Genomic DNA, 20,974 nt, shown 5'->3' with positions numbered 1-20,974 from the left:
TTTGTAACCTTTCCCAGCTCCCCTTCCACAGGATATTTGGCATCCTCTGACAGCAGTGCCTCACTGTCAGCCTGGGTACTACTACTCACCTCTGCCCTTGCAGTCACTCTGTCCAAGAAACCATCAGTACCCACAAGCAGTTGTGGCTCACCTTCAGTCTCACTGCTACAGGATAGGTTCCATCCTGAAGTAGCCATCTCACCAGTCCTGGCTGCAAGTATGCGGTTTTACTGGGTCTCCTCCAGGCTACCAGACACACACGCTTGTCTCCAAGCCTGACTGCATGTAAGTACATGAACACATGGTACTGCATTATCAAAATCCTTCCCTATCAGGGCATCTGGAGAATGGTAGTTTGGTACCCCTGTTGTCTCAAGACAACCTACTATTGACATTTTGCCTTTCCCACTTACTGGCTCTCCCAACTTTTGTTCCCCGTCTTATTTCCGTGGACATCTATATGCCACATGGCCCCACTGGTTGCATTCAAAACATTTAACCCTAAGTCCTGGACATGTACCTGGACTAGTGGCTTCCCCTGCTACTGGCAGATTCTGTTGGGGCAGTCTGGGCTGCTGACCATGGGTTCCCTTAGACCAATGAGCAGCACTGGGTGTCCCTTTCCTGTGCAGGGATGCCCTGCTTGCTAGGTATAGGTCTCCCTTCTTTCCCAACTCATCTGAAGTAGCACATTGTCTATCAGCTAACCAGATGCTCATGTCCTCAGGCAAAGTGCTAAGGGCTTGTTCCCTCACCAAAAGGTCTACCAGCCCTTCAAAAGTGGTGACCTGACATCCACTCACCCACCTATGAAAATAAGTGCTTAATTCAGCAACATATTCACTCACACTTTCATCTGCCTTGCATCTATGCTCACAAAACATTTTCCTATAAGCTTCAGGTGTTAGCTTAAAAGATTCTAGCAAACAGTTCTTTACAGTATTATAATTTAACAAATCATTGTCAGACAGTTTGGAAAGTACATTTACAGCTTTACCATGGGGTGCCTTTGGTCAACATCATACTGTTTACATACCTTCTCAAACATGTGGATGAAACTATCAGAATTACCCCCCCCCCCCTGTAAACTGTGGAAGAACTGCAATGACCTTTTGTGCTTCTAGGGTCTGGTTACTCCCTTCCCCATTACCTCCAGGACTCTGGGAAGAGTCAGCATCACCTTTTCAAGCTGCTTCTGCCTCTCCTTCTCCTAATCTTCCAGGTGTAGCAGTTTTGCATACTCCTCAGCCTGCAGACGTTGCAGTTTCTCTGCTGCTTCTATTTATAACCTCTTGGCGTCCAACTCAAATCTCTTTAACTCCAGATGGATTTTTATGTCCTCTGTAGAAATGTTGAGCTGTCAATTCTCTGAGTGTTGTACATCTCCACAGTCAGTCTGATCATCCTCCTGGTTGCTATTCTCAGATGCAGCTGTGACCAGAGCTGCAATCATATCTGCCTTAGTCAGGTTTCCATGCACCAGTCCTTTAGCCAGGCACATCTCAGCAAACTGGCTTCTTGTCAGCTTGCCATACTCCTCTGCTGACATGCTTGCCTGTTCTCCCTGACTAACTAAGCTAACAAAAGAAATAAAACAATTGTGATGTGAACTCTGAATGTTCACTGCATGGCTGATTTAGAGTACAAAAATACCTTCAGTGATCACTGTACACAAGCTACAGGAATTCACTATCCACACCACTACAAGCCAATTAATATGTGATGTGGTTAACTCACCATTATCAAACAATTAATATTTGATATGGATATCCCACCACTGCCAAATAATTAATATGTGACGCCCATGCACAGGCACAGTAATCAAGAAGCCTCAATCCTCACCACTAACACCAGTCATGGGAATCCACATTTCAAGGATAACAAGTACAAACACAGTAAAGTACAATTTCCCTTAACAACACACAGAGATCACAGTCAGTCTGGGCTGGTTTCTCCCTTTCTCTCCAGATCTCCAATAAGACTCCCCACTGGCACAGCTATAGGGTACAGATCTCAGCCGAGTGGTCAAGCCAAAACCTCCAGCACCCTCTCTGTTCAACCAGTGCTTCATGTCCCTGCCCAAGTAGCTCACACACACACACACACACACACACACACACACACACACACACACACACACACACTGAGATATGAATTAAATGCAAGCACACAAACACTCCGAGGTAGGCTGGCACAGGTCACCAGCTATGCCCCATTCTGTCCAGACTATAAGGTAGTACCAGCTGCCACCAAAAACCCTTATCAGCTACTATAAAGGCCCTTACCAAATGGTGTCCAATTCTACTGTGCAATGTTATTATTATCCAACTGGTAATTGTGACTAAGGCTTGAAGGCTATTAGTGGCCTATACAGTGTCACTAAATACATGCAAGTACTCTTAAGAGCTTAAATATATCTGCACACAAACCAGCCACAGTTAAAAGGTTTAAAATATTTAATAATAAAAAATAAAGACACAAGGCACTACTCGGCAATTCAACACAGTGATAATAGAGAGTTCAGAAATCACAGTAAAATACTTTAAAACAATATTGTAGGACAGTGTGACATAAATATAGAAAACAGCTAGACTAATCTGGCTATATTTTTATCTATCTCTAAGAGAAATCACTGTTCTAAATAAACTACTTACAGAGCAAAGCAAGTGCTGGTGAGTTCTTAACAGGTCTGAAAACAAATACAAAATTATATTCTTTCTTTCTGCCCTTAAATTGATAATAGACAGTACTGCTAAGTTATTTCAGATTGCATCGTTCAAAATTTAACATTTCTTTGATCTGCACCTGCCAGAAAGCCACAGCAATAAAATAAACTTTACATGCGAAACCTAGTAATTATATCTGTTTTAGCATAATAGAAAGAATTTGTAGCTCAGACATCCTGTCTCTGAGCTTGAGATCAAACACAGTCATAAAATCCTTTACTTATCAGCTTTCTTCCAGCAGGGTGCACTGTGGTTACATTTTTGGAATCTTCAGAAGATAACAGTTTTCTTACATTTCTTACATAAGCCTGTGGATCATATTAATATTTACATATTACAAAATTCTATCTAGTTAGGCTGGCAGCCTTCACATGGCTGTCTCACCATCCTAAAGCAGTTGGTTAATAAGTGGCTTGACTTTTGTGTATTTTCCATGGTACTGTTGATGTGCTAATTGGTTTCACATGAGGAACTGCCATTCCCAGAGCTTTCGCACATTATTGGCATGCTGCCTGATCTCCATTAGGTTCAGCAACCAAATACATGGTGGTGAAAGAAAATCATCAGACAGACATCCATGCTGAAGCTCATAAGCTTATAAGATTCTATAAAATCCGATTAAAACCATACTTCAGAACACAGTTAAAACCACAATTTATTCAGATAAAATAACAGTAAGTAAAAACAAATGTGTGAAAGGATTAGCACTTTCAGGTAAAACCCTTCATCTGATCCTGAAACCATTTTATTTCCTTGAGTTTAAATAAAAAGATTTAACCAATCATCTATGAATGACGACTTATGGGAATGTATATTCGCAGCTGCTAGTGAAATGGCAATCCATTAATTTAGAAACTAGTTTCAAGTACTTACAGCTTTTGATAGATTTCTTTCAACCACATGAGAAGGAACTTATTGCGTCTATTGAGAACAAACAGAAAGAAATCATGCTGGACTTTATACGTTTGGGCTGGACATTCAGTGTGGCTGGGAGTGTTTTTGCTGAAATACGTGGTGGTGATTGGCTGGAACTGAGTGCTGTTGGTGGGACTGTGGGCAGAACACCAGAATCATATTAGCCATGATGTCAGGTGTCTAAAAAATTGAAAAGCCATTTCAATTTTAAACATTAGCACAAATCACCAGAAATCAGGATCAAAGGGAAGTAATAATGGGGAACAAAGACTCCAACTCAGGCGCAATTATTTTTAAACTTTGCTGTAATTCACATAATAATGTAATAGAAGAGCATTTTTTTCATTAACACACGCTTCTGAACATAAGAAGTGCAAAATTCTATAACCTCTGGGCCTACTGGTCTGAATAGCTCTCAATCTGGTAATGCAAGAAATCTGGACAAACTCTAAAATAATGGGGGAAGGGAACAAAGGGCAAAAACAGGGACGTCATTTAAATATTGCTCTTATGAACTAAGAAATATATTAGAAAAATAGGATTTGTGTTAGCATGCATTTTCTGAAAGATATGAAGTCTGAAACTCAAATGCATGCCACTATTTAGTGACTTCAGTCCTCAGTGATATGCCCCCCCACAAAAAAAAACAAATTTTATGATGAGCCAATTAAAAATACGAGGCAAAAATCTAGACAGTTTAGAGGTATGCTGGTCTGGCAAAACTGACTGCAATCCTCAGTATTCACTGACTTTTTTTTCCAGAAAATCAACATTTAATTTGAAAGGGGCATGTCAAAATATATACCAAAATCAGGGACAATAGTGAGGTATTGTGGTTGCAAATACATGGTGGTGAAAGAAAATCGTCAGACAGACATTTATGCTGAAGCTTATAAGCTAATAAGATTCTATAAAATCCGATTAAAACCATACTTCAGAACACAGTTAAAATCACAATTTATTCAGATAAAATAACAGTAAGTAAAAAATGTGTGAAAGGATTAGCACTTTCAGGTAAAAGCCTTCATCTGATCCTGAAACCATTTTATTTCCTTTAGTTTAAATAAAAAGATTTAACCAGAAAAAATGCTGAGGTGAGGCTCCAGTGTCCAAATCAAAGTAAAAAAGCAGTCTTCAGTCTTCAATAAAGGTAAAAAAGCAGACTTGAATCGAAAAATAAAAGTATAAGAAGTCTTCTTTATTGTCACACAAGTGCTTTCACATATTGCTTCCTCAGGTGTATACTAACAAAGGTAAACTACACCTATATATACTTAACTAAAATAATCATGTGACTCAATAACCCATTTACCATTAAAGCTGTATTCTCTCTTATAGATCAGAAAGCATTGCTTAAAGCTAAGTGTGTATGACACAACAAAAGTGTGACTATTTAATAAAATACAATAAATCTAAAATACATAATATATATCTAGAAAACATTCTATCTTCATATTCATAATGTAGAGCTTCTAAAAATATATAGAACTTCTAAAAAATACATCAATTTTAATGCATCATTTTAATAAAATTCTTAAAAACATATAAATATAGATATTTCATAGCAAACATTGCATAAAAATATATTAATATATATTAAAAACATAAACCCATAGCCATCTATTTACCTACGTAGCCCCCTTTTTTCTTAAGATAGGCTTAATGGGCATGCTGTCATTCAGCCCGTGACCAAAGTTGGCTCTCAGCATAGCTATCCATCTTGCTTCAGCTTCTTCGGTTCTATCTCTAATGTCACTATTTCTCATATTCTCATAAGTTCTTGCAACAATCATAAACCTAAATGTATGTTATTGGCCTACCTTCAAAACATGCTTAGACAAAGCGTTGTTCTCTGAGTCCTTCCCTATGTGGTATACATGTTCTCTAACCCTTTCTCTGAGGCTGCGGTCTGTTTTGCCTACATAAAAACAGTTGCACTGGCCACAGATAGCAAGATAAACCACATGGGTGGTCAAACATGAACCACCAACCCTAAGCTCATAAAGTGCATTTGTATCTGGATGTACAAAGTGAGTATCACTGCAAATATACTGGCATTGATTACACTTGCCACATGGTCTAGTGCCAATCATATTCTCAAGATTCACTTCGTCTTGACCGTTGCATAATCTCCTTTTGAGATTCTTTTTATTCTTAATTGTGAATTGTGGTTTACATCCTACCACTCCACTAATTACTGGGTTGGTCATCAGAATTTTCCAATGGTTATTAACTATCTCTGTATATTTCCTCACATCCCTAGAGTAGGAAATATTGACCTTAAGCTTATTCTCACTTGTCTTAGCTTCCCTGTTAAATTTATCTGAGAAATAAGGTCTGGCCCTTCTACCTCTCATTTGCTGTGCTTTTATAAAGCCTTCCTCTATCATACTTCTCTCATAACCCCTCTCATCCAATTCATAACAGGTCTTAACAAGCTGTTCCTGACAGTCTTTATGTCTCGCACTCAATCTGGATGCCCTAAAAAATTGATTTTGGGTAACGTTCCTGAACACATATTTAGGATGCATGCTCTCCCTTGATAATAAGCTATTTACATGGCATTCCTTTCTATATAATCTTGTGGTAATAGTCCCTTTTTCATCTCTTTCTATTAATACATCCAAATAGCTCACGCTTTCTTCAGAGTAATTTAAGGTGAATTTTAAAAAGCTTGTTGTGTTGTTAATATAATCAAAAAACTCTAACAACTCTGTCATATTACCCTTCCACAGAATAAAAAGATCATCTACAAATCTCCTGTAGAAAGGTATCATGTCACTAAAGGGTCCATTCAATACGTGTACTCTCTCCCAGGCTAACATAACTGCATTGGCATAGGTATTTGAGCATGAGCTACCCATCGCTACACCATTCATTTGATGATAGACCTGTTTCTTAAATAGAAATACAGTATTATTAAGCACGATTCTCATTAATTCAACTAGTATCACTATTTCATCTGGTTTATATATATTAACATCATTCGTTAATTCATGTAATAACCCCAAACCCACTGTATTGGGAATTACAGTAAATAGTGACACAACATCTAGCGTCACTAAGATAATGCCAGAACTAGTTATATCCTTCTTCATAAAAGCAAAAAGGTCATGCAAAAACTGCTCTGTATCCTTAAGAATAACTTCAGAGCTATCCACTATTGTTCGAAGCTTCTTATCCAAATATATTGATATTGCTTCTGTGCACCATCCACCACTCGAGATGATAGGCCTCATGGGTGGTCTATTGGGGTTCTTATGCACCTTAGGCAAGCCTTTTATATACGGAATGGTATATTTAATATTAAAGAAATAGTCACATAGCTCCTTGGTAATCATCTGCGCATGATGTAGATGTTTAATATAATTATTAACTGATTCTACCATTCCTTTCACCTCACTGTAATTAATTTTCTTGTAAAAATCAGTGTTGCCTAACATCTCATACATCAAGTTTTCATATAGCTCAGTGTATAGGACAACTATACGCCCACCCTTATCTGCAGGTCTAATAACCAGGTCATCATCTTTTTCAAGATCATGTAGAGCTTCTGATTCACTCCTACTGAGATTATGCCACTTATTCTTATTCACTTTGCTATTATGTACTCTATATATATCATCTATCACTATTTGTTCAAACGCATGAATCAGTGCTGTCTGTTTGGGGACATACGTACTGGGTCTATTAAAGACATGACTGACATCATTACTATTACTTACTTGATTCTGATGAAACATATATTTAAGCTATAGGTATTCTGGTTGCTATTGGGCATTTTCTGCATAAAAAGATTTAACCAATCATCTACGAATGACGACTTATGGGAATGTATATTCGCAGCTGCTAGTGAAATGGCAATCCATTAATTTAGAAACTAGTTTCAAGTACTTACAGCTTCTGATAGATTTCTTTCAACTGCATGAGAAGGAACTTATTGCCTCTATTGAGAACAAACAGAAAGAAATCATGTTGGACTTTATACGTTTGGGCTGGACATTCAGTGTGGCTGGGAGTATTTTTGCTGAAATACACAGTGGTGATTGGTTGGAACTCAGTGCTGTTGGTGGGACTGTGGGCAGAACACCAGAATCATATTAGCCATGATGTCAGGTGTCTAAAAAATTGAAAAGCCATTTCAATTTTAAACATTAGCACAAATCACCAGAAATATGAGGGTCTCTCCAAACACCATTATATTGGGCGACTTCAACTACCCAAACATAGACTGGGAGCATTACTCTAGCTCCAACACCCTAGCCCAAAGGTTCCTAGAATTTATAAACTCAAATGCTATGGAACAACTTGTTACCACTCCCACAAGAGGGGAAAACATACTGGATCTGATCATCACCAACATGGGGAATCTATGCGCCAGACCAGAAGTGTATCCCTCACAGGTAAGATCAGACCATAAACTAATCTCACTGGATATTCACATCCCGACTCCACCCCCTGCCCTGAAAACCACAGTGAAAAACTTCTCTAAAGCAAACTTCACACTCCTCAAAACTGAGGTGGAATCCTTCAAAGCCCCCGGGTCTGTGGAAAATACGGCTCAGACCGCAGGATCCTTTATAAACGCATTCTATGAACACCTTCAGGAATGCATGGATCACGCAATCCCAAATAAAACCAAGACCCAATCCTCCAAAGGCAGACGTCCTGTCTGGTGGACCCCAGCCATAAACAAACTATACAATAGAAGGAGGAAGCTACTACACGATAGAGCAAAATCCCAAAAAGGGAAGGCATCTCTGATCTGTATTAGCAAAAAACTACGGGCACTCATAAAATCGTCTAAGGCCAGCTTCGAGAGAAAAATTGCACAGGACACTAAGGATAATCACAAGGCTTTCTTTAGTTATGTTAGGAACCTGGGTGGGAATTCCCAGATATGCTCAGAATTAGTCCAAAATGACCAAAAATACACCGAACCCACAGACATTGCCAACATCCTAGCTGACAGGTTCGGTGCAAACTCCCTCCCACCAAAGGGCAAATATCTATCCCAGCAGAGTGCTGCCCCCCTGACATCTCAGATGCTCAGGTAAGAGCTGCCCTCTCCAAAGCAAAAAACACAGCATCAATGAGACCAGACAGTGTCCCGGGCTGCGTCCTACATGAACTCCAAGAAGAGCTAAACCCAAACATAAAACTACTGTTCAATCTCAGCCTTACTACAGGATATGTATCCAAAGAGTGGTGTACAGCAACAGTGGTCCCTATCCACAAAGGAGGTGCCTCAACGGATCCTGGAAACTATCGCCCCATAAGCCTGACTAGCTTGGTCTGCAAAGCTATGGAAAGGATCATCATGGACCTTATAAATAAAGATATCTGGGACTTGCAGACACTGGATCCTACCCAGTTCGGCTTTGTTAAGGGCAGATCCTGCCTCTTAAACCTGGTCGATTTCTTTGAAACAGTCACCAAGGCCATTGACGAGGGGAAGGTGGTCCACACAGCCTACCTGGACCTCGTAAAAGCCTTCGATACAATACCCCACTTGGGCATTATAGATAAGCTCACCAGCTTAAATATAAACCCCTATGTCACTAGATGGGTTGCAAACTGGCTCAAGGACAGAACCCACATGGTTAGAATTGCTGGAGCCTTGTCAGACTCCAAACAAGTTACAAGTGGCGGCCCACAAGGCTCAGTCCTGGGACCTCTCTTGTTCGGTATATATTTCTCGGTGGTACAGGCCAACACGGAAGGACTGTGGCTGACCAAGTTCGCAGATGACTCTCCAGCCGACACAAGCATCCTCCAAAAGGGTCTCATAGAAACAGACAACTGGTGCCAGAGCCATGGCCTCAAGGTAAATGCCAAAAAGTGTATAGTCATCCCCTTTGGCAAAAACAAAGTGCCCACAAATTACCACATAGGTGGTAATCCATTAAGTACAGAAGAAATAATTAGGGACCTGGGGACCCAAGTTGATAGCAATCTCTCATTTGACAACCACATGGCCAAAGTGGTTAGAAAAACATTTTATATAGCCCACCTAATCATGAAGGCATTCACATCTAGATCAGGGGAGGTCATCGTTCCTCTTTACTCATCCCTCATCAGGCCCATAATTGAGTACAATGCCCCTTTTGGGATGTACCTTACCAGACACCTGCAGCAACTGGAAAGACCTCAAAAGTACCTCACCAAGAGGATCAAAGGGCTCAAACAGATGCCATATGCTGCCCGGTTAAAGAAACTCCAGCTCTACTCAGTGGCATACCGCCTGCTCAGAGGCGATCTGTGCCTGACGTATAAAACCATGTCCAACCCGGAATTAATGGACATGCTGCACCTTAGAAAATCCAAATCCCATCAAGCTACGCGCTCAAGAGACTTGAACCTCAGCACTGAAATAAATAGGACTTGCTGGAGGGACATATTCATAACCCAGAGGCTCCCTTCACTCTGGAATAAAATCCCAGTCAAGGTTAGGCAGAGTCCCTCATTGACTCTCTTCAAGAGGAATCTTGATGAGTGGATGGGAGATCGTAGAGTTAACCCGGGTATCACTTCTGTGTCACTGTTAGACAGAGGCACAGTATACTAACCTCGAAAAAGGGCATAGCAAAATTAATTTAAAATGGGTGGCGAAAGCCAAACACACTCTGGCTAGGCTTATAAATGCCCTAGGGCAGATAGCCTAGTATGAACCTATGAACCTATGAACCTATGAACCTATAAATCAGGATCAAAGGGAAGTAATGGGGAACAAAGGATTCCAAATCAGGCACGATTATTCTTAAACTTTACTGTAATTCAGATAATGATGTAATAGAAGATATTTTTTTTTCATTAACACATGCTTCTGAACATAAGAAGTACAAAATTCTATAACCTCTGGGCCTACTGGTCTGAATAGCTCTCAATCTGATAGCGCAAGAAATCTGTACAAACCCTAAAATAATGGGGGATGGGGACAAAGGGCAAAAACAGGGACATCATTTAAATATTGCTCTTATGAACTAAGAAATATGTTAGAAAAATAGAATTTGTTAGCATGCATTTTCTGAAAGATATGAAGTCTGAAACTCAAATGCATGCCACTATTTAGTGACTTCAGTCCTCAGTGATATGCCCCCCGCCCAAAAAAAAACACACAAATTTTATGATGAGCTAATTAAAAATACGAGGCAAAAATCTAGATAGTTTAGAGGTATGCTGGTCTGGCAAAACTGACTGATTGCAATCCTCAGTATTCACTGACTTTTTTTTCCAGAAAATCAACATTTAATTTGAAAGGGGCATGTCAAAATATATACCAAAATCAGGGACAATAGTGAGGTATTGTGGTTGCTTGTTGTTGTTACTATCAGTATAGCAGCACTGGTGTTTCTGCCAACGATCAGATTCTAAAACTTATCTTTACTGAACATCATGGCACTGGCTTGTGGTTAGTAAGGCAATGAGAAATAATAAGCCACAAACTGGGAAACAGAAATAGTAAGGGAGTGGGGAAGAAAGACAATGAGAGAATGGGTGAGAGAGAAAAAGCAGCAAGACTGGGCAAGAAAGAGAGTATAAAGGAAAGAGAACGTAAGGAGTGGGAAAGACAGAGAAAGAGATATGACAGAGAGTGGATGGTGGAAAAAAGAGAATATTAGAAAGTGAAAGAGAGACAGAGTGAGAGTATGAGTGGGAAAGAGACTATGAGATAAGAGTGTGGGGGGGGGTGGTACAGAGAGTGTGAGATGGATAGAAAAATGATAATAGATTTTGTATCAACATGCATTTTCCAAAGAATAAGTATGAAATTATAAAATGTATGAAATTAAAATATCTGGTATTACGGACTCACTGTAGTCCTCAGTGATTTATTTACAAAAAAACAGCAATAGCAGGTTTTGCATCACTGTGCATTTCTTAAAGAACAGTAGGTATGACAAGGTTGATTTCTGGCATTATTAACATTCCTAGCTGGCCACTAGATGGCATCTCTTGCTCTTTCTTTGCACTTTACTGTTCCTTTTCTGTAGCTCATCTGTTCTTTCAAATGTTTGTCTTCTCACGTTGTTGGAAACTACTAGTATAACCATGAGTGCATTTTGTTCTGGCTTTTTTAATGTTTAAACTCCCCATAATGGCATTGAAAGTACTTAATTTTGTTTGCACTTATTGCTGTTTTTGATGACTTCTGCACTTTATCACTTGTTTTATTCAGTCATAGGTTTGTACTAGGCTATTGACCATCAGGGTCTTTTTTAAGCCTAGCCATGCAACCCAACCCAGTTTTGTCCTTGAGTATTTTAAAGAGTATTTATACTACAGAATTAGTTTGTTTAAAATCTAGTTTATTTATTTTAGTATGTGGTTTTGAATATTAGTTGAATGTATTTAGGATCATAGGAAGTGACTAGGCTATAGCCCTGAGGCCCTTACAAGCCTAGCCAAGAATTTAGACCATGTTCCAAAAGTCAGCACATGATGCCCCTGTCCAGCAGGGACACAGGTGGAATCCCAGGGGGGTATTTACTGTTTCCCATCCAGTTATCCAGGTTGTGCTTAAAAAGGGTTAATGAGGTACTCTGCTTGACGTGGAGAGGGAGTCTATTCCACAAAAGGAGGATACTATGGGACACAAATCTGTCCCACCAAAAAGTCCTATTGATATCACAGACTAGGTCCAGGTTGCGCATGCTGGTTACTCGAGTGGAGCTTGACTTGCAGATATGCAGCAGTTCCACCAAGGCAGAGTCTGAGATTGCTCTGTATGCCAGACAGAGATCACCTCTGAGAAGTCTGTATGAGACTGAATAGAGGGACAGGGCTTTTAGCCTGTCTGTGTAGAATAGATATTTGAGGCTCTGGATTCTCCTTGTAAGGAACCTCTGTGGTCCCTCCAACTGGTGAATGTGCTTTGTGAGGTACATGCCAAAATGGCCATTGTACTCAGTAATGTGTCTTATAAGGAAAGAATACAGGGATGTTTTTGACCTCTTTGTCTCTGGATGAGATAGCCTTACTAATGAAGTGGGCCATCTGCAAAGCTTTCTGTACAACGGAGGTAATACGGTGGACAGAAGTCAGTTTGCTATCAACCTGGGTGCCCAAGTCCCTCATGACTGATTGTGTGCTTAGGACCTTATTATTAATGTGATAATTTGTGGGGACATCACTCTCCCCAAAGGAGACAATGATGCATTCTTTGGCATTCAGTCTGAGGTCATGTTTCTGTCACCAGTCATTTGTTTGGGTGAGACCCTCTTGGAGGATGTCCACATCACTAGGGGAAACTGATGACAGCGCCCAGCTTGCAGTCATATGCAAACTTGGTCAGCCATAGCCCACTGGTTTTGGCCTGCACCTCTGAAAAGTATATCCCAAACAACAGAGGCTCTTTGGCCCTCTTCAAAAGGAACCTTGATGATTGGATGGGAGATAGGAAGTTCACCCCGGGGATCACGTTAGTCACCCTGCTAGACAGGGGTCCAGAAAAGTATATATTTTGGGAAGAAATATCCAGGGAATTGTTATGGCTAGGCTTGTACAGGCCCTAGGGCTGATAGCCTAGTACCAACTTATGAACCTATGAACCAAGACTGATCCCAGGGGTACACCGCTCATTACAGATCTACTGCTTGAGAAGGCTTCCCCTATTTTGACAAGGTGGGTTCTGTCAGTAACCCAGTTTGCTACCCATCTGGTAACATACAGATTGATGCCTAGTTGTGAGAGTTTATCTATTATACCTGAGTGGGGAATAGTATCAAAGGCTTTGGCCATGTAAAGGTAGCTGGTATGCACCGTCTTCCCTTCATCTGTGGCTTTGGTGACTGTCTCAAAGAAGTCAACCAAAGTTAATAGGGATGACCTCCCCTTCATGAAACCAAACTGTGTGGGATTGAGTGTTTGGAGGTTGCCAATGTCCTTGTTAATGAGGTCTATGATAATCGTTCCATGGTCTTGCAGATCAGGCTAGTTAGGCTGATGGGTCTATAATTTCCTGGATCGGTGAGTCTATAATTTCCTGGTTCGGTGGATGCTCCTCCTTTCTGCAAAGGGATGACAGTGGCTGTCTTCCACTTGGTTGAGATGAAGCTGTTACTCAGGCTTTGGTTGAATAGGGTGCCTAATGGTGCTGCAAGTTCCTGCCTGAGTTCATGTAGGAAGCAACCTGGGATGTTATGGGTCCCATGAAGGCTGTATTTTTTGCCTTTGAGAGGGCAGTGATGACATGCTCCCTAGAGATAAGGGGGAAGGGGGACAGGTGCTGGGTATGTCCTGATTTACGGATGGGGGGCAGAGGAGTGAAGTTTTCATTGAACCTGTCTGGCAGCAGGTTGGCTATATCTACAGCATTTGTGTATGTGGTATCCTTGACCACCAATTTTGAGCAGATCTAAGTGTTTCCTTTGAGATTGTGGACATATGTGAAGAAGGTCTTTAGTAGATGTGGCCAGTTTGGACTTAAAGTTTGTTTTGGAAGATTTCACTAGTGCCCTTATTTGCTTGTTCAGGCTAAGGAGAGATTGCTTCCAGTTAGGCACCTTGTCTTCTTGGTCCTGGACAATGATTTTTTCTTTTTATTATAGAGTTTATTTATTGCAGATGTCCACCAGACAGGTTTACTCTTCCTTGAGGAGGAGGATTTTGTACTGTCTGGTATTCCTGATTCCATGCAGCTATATAAATGCTCATATACTACTTTTTTGTAGATTTGGATATATGTGTCAGTTCCTATCAAGGGGGAGGGGGCTGTGAAGATGTTTATACATTCCCTCAGAAGGTTGTAATTGGCTTTAGAGAAGTTTTTTTGTTTGACCCTAGCTGGGGGGGGAGTTGTCGGGGTAGATGGTGACTCAATATCAAGTCCAAGATATTACCACCTTTTGTGGGGGTGTCAACTAGCTGGTCCAAGACAATTGCATTGCCGAAATCAAGGAATCTCTGGGCATTTGTGTTTTGGCATGAGTAGCTCTTCCAGTCTATGGTTGGATAGTTAAAGTTGCCCAGAATCAGGGTAAAGGGTTAAATCTTGATAGATTCAAAGAGGTGCAGATAGATGGAGTGGGCATCTTGAGTCAAAGTTAGGGGCTTATAGCTAGCTATGATTTGAATAGCGGTCTTGTCAACGGTTAACTGCATCTGGAATTTCTCCTGTGTGTCACTGTTTGACCAGCCTGGAGGTGTGCATGTCTTTAATATATATTGCAACTCCACCTCCATTTGCTTTGACTGCGCAAATGTCAGCATCTTCCAGGGTTATGAATGCTTGCAATAAGTGCAGTTTCGTGTTTAGACTACTAGCGTTTAGCAACATGACCTTTAATTTGCGTTTTGATGACATTTTCGTGTAGGTAGTTTTGACCTCATGACATTGCCTAAAAAAGGTAGTATGAGGGAGGCAACAGTCTTTGCCAGAAGTCTGAAGCCCAAGGGAGACAGATGCACACCATCTCTGTCAAAGCATTGTGGTCTGTCAATCATGTCTTCCCAGGCTGTCAGGTACTGGAACCCCTTGGAATGACACTGGAAACTAAGCCAATTGTTAAAGTCAGTCATTTTCTGTTTGTATTGAGGCATCATTCTAGGTGATGGTAGAATGCTGCTTAAGGCTGGGAACATACCTGCCTGGGACACATATTCAGCAAGCTTGATCATGTCTCTCTTCATATAGTCCAGGGAGGTATGACTCAAGTCATTCGCGCCAACATGGACAATGACAGAGTCATAACAGTACCTGTTGTTGAGAGACTTGAGTGCATGGGTGATATGGCAGATTCTGACACCTGTCAAACAACTAACCATGACTTTCTCCTTATCCAGTCTGCTGAGGGGCACATCTGTGTGTCTCACAATGGAGTCTCCTATGACTAATATGTTGGGTTTATGTTTAGGCCTTAGTGGCTGTGAGACACAGGTGTATAGACTATGTGTGGTGGGCAGTGGAGTTCACACGTATTTTTGCCTCCGAGGTTTCTTTTGTTTGGGTATGTTTTTGTTGAGGACCTCTGCATATGTGGGTGTGTCTTGTGTAGGTGTGGATGGTGTTTGAGGTGTGGTGTTTGTGTTGACAACCTTCTCTGTGCCAGATATACTGGCTTGAGAGGGAGACAGCTTAGACTCTAGGTTCTTAATGTAATTGCATCTCTCACAACTTGTGTTCCTAGGTGGTAGTAGTAGAGGGTTGTCCATGTACATGAGGCAGTTGCTACACTGTCTCAGGATGCCCATATCAACCAGATTGCCAGGAAAAAATGTAGGAAATTTTCCATCCATATTTGTCAGAATCTGAAGGAGAGAGTCCAGAGAGAGCTAAGGGGATAAAGGGTGGAAGGTCTAAGAGGAGTACTACTAGGTGATCACACTGGCTACTAAGGGAAAGTTTTTAGCTAGAATACCTCACCATGGGTTGCAAACAGTGCAGCTGTGGTGCATGATATGCATATAAGCCCAAACCAGCTCAAGTGTGGGGTTTAAATACCACAAAAAATAGAAGATTCTAGTATCACATAAATCTAGCCAGTCCTGCTAGTCCCTGCTTTCTTTATCAGCTTGTGCCAGACACAGTCCAGGCAATCCTACTACTGTCACTAGCAGATGAGATAGGCCCTACCAACAGAAGATGGCTGCCAGAAACACAGAAGGCAAACACAAGATGGCTGCCAGAAACACGGAAGGCAAAAACAAACAGCGCAGGATGCAGCAAACCTTGTATCCAGACTATGCTATTCAATTTAAGGGTAAGAATCCAGTAAAACTCACAAAAAAAACACAGATTAACCAGTTACAGGCAAAAAGAGAACTCACAGTATGAGAAAATACAGTCAAAGCGTAATGAAATGCAGTAAAATGCACTTAAACAGTAGTGAATTGCAGTAAATAGCATTGAAATACAGTTAATCAGTAATGAAATGCAGTTAATCAGTAAATTGCTTTAAAACAGTGCAAATGTGATAAATTAGCTTACAATCACAACAGTAAAAAACAGCTGAACTAAAGCAGCAGTTCAGTAGAATATTGTCATCAATTTAATCAGTCTACCAACAAGCAGTATTAAATACAGCAAACTAAATGCAGTTGAACACTTAAGCACAAGCAGCAAAATGAAGTAGGACAATGCACAATATTTTTTAAGTAGAAAGTGAGGAGATAGAAGAGAATTCAAGCTTAAGAAGCTAAAGGGGTGGGCCTTCACAACTGATCACACTGTACTCAGTAGAATGAGCTGATGCAATGGGACTGGGAGGAGTGTTCAATATCAAATTTATAATAGAGGCAGGCAACTCAAAAAGCCCCAAGCTTTAAGACCACAACAACAGTTGGGTGGGTGGGGATACAAGGTCAGAACAGAAATAAGGATTCAATTCACTAAGCCTAAAATACAGTTGCACAATTTAAACAGATATGTAACAAATATGATTTTAGTTAATCAGAAGTGCAGAAAACAGTTGGAAATAAGCAGTTATCTTTTGCAGTCTCACAACAGGTCTTTTTTGGAAAACAGCAGAGCAAAGGTAGAAGGCCTAACTCACTGCAGCTTTGAGCAAACAAGCACAAACTGGTTTAAACACTGGCTATTTAAGGAAAAGAAATGGAGAAAATTTCCAGTTAATACCTTTCAAACAGTGAAATGGCTAACAAAGCTTTACAAACAGTGAAAACAGTTACTAAAATTATTTAACAGGCCCAGTAAGGCAGGCAATTGCAGTACAACAGTGCTGATTCATTTATAGTAATAAAAATATAGTAAAAAAGTTGGCAACAGACAATAAAAAGTGGAATAAATGGTAAGAATAAGCAATAAATAGTAAAATAAGCATGAAAACTGGCAACTTGATTTTTTAGGAAGCTCAGAAGCCTCTAGTCATCTGAAATCTCAGCACAGAGTTGTGGCTGTGCCCCTCCTCTGTTCAGCTCAGTATGAACAAGCAGAAGCCTACTCAAGGGTGAGGGTTAAATACCAGAAGGTTAAAACCTAAAACAACTTTTAAAAAAGGTCAAAAGAACAAATGAGGTGCTTACTCCAAGCCCTAGACAAGCCAACCTTTACCAGCCAGGGACCAATCAGCACAATCCTCTCACTAGAGTGCAGAAGGGCCCTTTCTAATCCAAGATGGCCAGGAAAATGTGTTCAGAACAAACAGCCACTACAAACAAACAACCAGGCCCAGAAACAGCAACCCTGAGTCTGGACTATGCTACAGCTACTAGCTACACTATGTTAGACAGAAAACACTGCAGAAATGTTTACCACAGCAGAAAAACAAAATTGAGACACTAAATAAAAGTTTTAAACAAAGAAGAGCAAGGAGGCTCTAGAGAATGCTTTTAACTGCAAACAAATCAGTTGTATGATACACTCCTTGACATGAAAATCAGAACAAACAGATGCTTAACAAAAGGAGAAAATTTCCAGTTACTTCCTTTCAAACAGTGAAAATGGCTAAAAAGCTTTACAAACAGTGAAAACAGTAGCTAAAGTGATTTAAAAGGCCCATTAAGGCAGACAATTGCAGTAGAACAGTGCAGATTTGTTTATAGTAATAAAATACAGTAAAAAAGTAGGCAGCAGACAATGAAAAAGTGCTATAAATTGTTAGAATAAGCAAAAAATAGTAAAAATAAGTGGATAAACAGGCAACATGTTTTTTTAGGAATTTCAGAAGCCTCTAGTAATCTGAAATCTTAGCACAGAGTTGTGGCTGTGCCCCTCCTCCGTTCAGCTGAGTATGAACATGTATAAACATTTAGCAAGTATTGATGGCACAAACAGATCTAATTAGTTAAAATACAGTACTCATCATTATTTTCAGCTGTTCCCATTAGGGGTCGCCACAGCAGATCATCTCTTTCCATTTCTTCATATCATCTGCATCTTGCTCTGTCACACTAACCGCCTGCATGTCCTCTCTCACCACATCCATAAACCTTATCTTAGGCCTTCCTCTTTTCCTCTTACCTGGCAGCTCCATTCTTAGCATATTTTTCCCAATATACCCAACATCCCTCCTCAGCACATGTCCAGACCAATGCAATCTCACCTCTCTTGCTTTGTCTCCAAACTGTCCAATCTGAGCAGACCCTCTAATATACTGATTCCTAATCCTGTCCATCCTAGTCACACCCAGTGCAAATCTTAACATCTTTAACTCTGCCACATTCAGCTCTGACTCCTGCCTTTTTATCAATGCCACTGTCTCCAACCCATATAACATAGCTGGTCTCACTACCCTCTTGTAGACCTTCCCTTTCACTCTTACTGGTACCCGTCTGTCACAAATCACTCCTGACACTCTTTTCCACCCATTCCACCCTGCCTGTACTCTCCTCTTCACCTCTCTTCCACACTCACCATTACTCTGAACTGTTGATCCCAAGTACTTAAACTCGTCCACCTTTACCAGCTCTACTCCCTGCATCCTCACTATTCCTCTACCCTCCCTCTCATTTACACACATATATTCTGTCTTAGCCCTGCTGACCTTCATTCCTCTCCTCTCTAGAGCATATCTCCACCTCTCCAGGGTCTCCTCAACCTGATCGCTACTCTCACTACAGATCACGTCAACTGCAAACATCATAGTCCACAGGGCCTCCTGTCTGATCTCATCTGTCAACCTGTCCATCACCACTGCAAATAAGAAAGGGCTCAGAGCTGATCCTTGATGTAATCCCACCTCCACCTTAAATGTATCTGTCACTCCCACCACAGTCCTCACCAATGTCACACTACCCTTGTACATATCCTGTACCACTCTTACATACTTCTCTGCCACTCCCGACTTCCTCATACAATACTGCAACTCCTCTCTAGACACCCTGTCATATGCTTATTCCAAGTCCACAAAGACACAATGCAACTCCTTCTGACCTTCTCTGTATTTCTTCAACAACACTCTCAGAGCAAACATTGCATCTGTAGTGCACTTTCCTGGCATGAAACCATACTGCTGATCACTAATCATCATCTTCCTTCTTAACCTAGCTTCTACTACTCTTTCCCATAACTTCAAGCTGTGACTGATCAATTTTATCCCTCTGTAGTTACTGCAGCTCTGCACATCACCCTTTTTCTTAAAGAGAGATACCAAAACACTTTTTCTCCACTCCTCAGGCATCCTCTAACTTTCCAAAATTTCATTAAACAATCTAGTTAAAATTCCACTGACATTTCTCCTAAGCACCTCCATGCCTCCACCAGTATGTCATCTCGGCCAACAGTCTTTCCATTCTTCATCCTCTTCATAGCTGTCCTTACTTCCTCCTTGCTAATCTGTTTCACTTCCTGATTCGCTATCCCCACATCATCCAACCTTCTCTCTCTTTCATTCTCTTCATTCATCAGCCCGTCAAAGTACTCTTTCCATCTACTCAACACACTCTCCTCTCTTGTGAGTACATTTCCCTCACTATCCTTTATCACCCTTACCTGCTGGACATCTTTCCCAGTTCTGTCCCTCTGTCTAGCCAATCGGTACAGGTCCTTTTCTCCCTCTTTAGTGTCGAATCTCTCATACAACTCCCCATACGCCTTATCCTTAGCCTTTACCACCTCTCTCTTTGCCATCCGCCTCATCTCCTTATACTCATGTCTACTTTCTTCATCTTTTTGACAATCCCATTTCTTCTTTGCCAGCCTCTTCCTCTCTATACTCTCCTGTACTTCCTCATTCCACCACCAAGTCTCCTTGTCCTCCTTCCTCTGTCCAGATGTCACACCAAGCACCTTTCTAGCAGTCTCCCTTACTAGTTCTGCTGTAGTTATCCATCTATTCGGCAACTCTCCACTGCCTCCCAGTGCCTGTCTTAACTCTTCCCTAAACTCCACTTCACAATCACCCTTTTTTAACTTCCACCATTTAATCCTTGGCACTGTTTTCACACTCCTCCTCCTCTTCTTGATCACCAATGTCATCCTACAGACCACCATTCTATGCTGCTTAACTACACTTTCCTCTGCCACCACTTTACAGTCTTCAATCTCCTTCAGACTGGCCCTCCTACATAGGATATAATCCACCTGTGTGCATCTTCCTCCACTCTTGTACGTCACCCTATGCTCCTCCCTCTTCTTAAAATATGTATTCACCACAGCCATGTTCATCCTTTTCACAAAATCCACAATCATCTAACCTTCTGCATTCCTCTCCTTAACACCATACCTACCCATCACTTCCTCGTCTCCTCTGTTCACTTCACCAACATGCTCATTAAAGTCCGCTCCAATCACTAGTCTCTCACCCTTGGGTACACTCACCACCACTTCATCCAACTCACTCCAAAATTTCTCTTTCTCATCCATCGCACACCCAACTTGTGGAGCATATGTACTCACAACATTCAACATTAAACCATCAATTTCCAGCTTCATA

Source organism: Protopterus annectens, chromosome 2.part1, assembly GCF_019279795.1.
Source record: "Protopterus annectens isolate FY-2018-M chromosome 2.part1, PAN1.0, whole genome shotgun sequence".
Classification (NCBI taxonomy): Eukaryota; Metazoa; Chordata; order Ceratodontiformes; family Protopteridae; genus Protopterus; species Protopterus annectens.
This window is presented reverse-complemented; position numbering follows the sequence as displayed.